The following is an 871-nucleotide window of genomic DNA, read 5'->3' on the forward strand; positions in this document are numbered from 1 at the left end:
GGTAAGAAACAGGCAAAGTATTGACATAGAAGTAAAGTAAAAATATTGGAGAAATATTTCATGAATAATCTTTTGTATACTCCAAATATAGCAAGCCAGCCTTGGGCCCTAAAAGCAGGGTTTTGCAAAGGAAACAAAAGGCAGTGTAGAACAAACAGAAGCTGCTTGGGGGATTTAAGAATCTTGACTAGAGAAAACCCATCATTTTTTTATAATGGTTCTCTCCTGGCATGTCTACCTTGAATTTCCAGTTCCCTTCAATGCTGGGCCTTACCCTGCATTATAAATTTATCCAACTATTAAGTCCTTTAAGATGGCAAAACATAGTGGAATTTGTTGTGATATTTTCATCAAATGACATGTTCTCTGTTTCTAGGGAAGTGCCAAAAATACATCATATTGGTAAGTCCAACTCACCCAACTCTATTATTTCAAAAAAGCATAAGTGCCCCAAGAGGGTTATTTGCAAAGACCCTACCATGGGATAGACAATTTCTGAAGGTCTTAAGGGTTATAATAAGTGCATGGTATATATCCCTTCTACCCATCCCTAAATACTATTCTAAACACTATTAATGAAAATATCAAAGTAAGCATTAAGAGGGGAAAAGTCTTCACCGATACAGATCCTAGGGCATTGGAAACTAAAGAGAAAATCAACAAATGGGACTACATCAAAATAAAAAGCTTCTGCACAGCAAAAAAACCCATTAACAAAACAACAAGAAAGCCCACTACATGGGAGAACATATTTGCCAATGCTATCACTGATAAGGGTTTAACCTCCAACATTTATAGGGAACTCATACAACTCAACAAAAGGAAGATAAACAATCCAATCAAAAAATGGGCAAAGGAACCCTGCCTCCAT

The sequence above is a fragment of the Myotis davidii genome, unplaced genomic scaffold (assembly GCF_000327345.1).
Source record: "Myotis davidii unplaced genomic scaffold, ASM32734v1 scaffold218, whole genome shotgun sequence".
NCBI lineage: Eukaryota > Metazoa > Chordata > Mammalia > Chiroptera > Vespertilionidae > Myotis > Myotis davidii.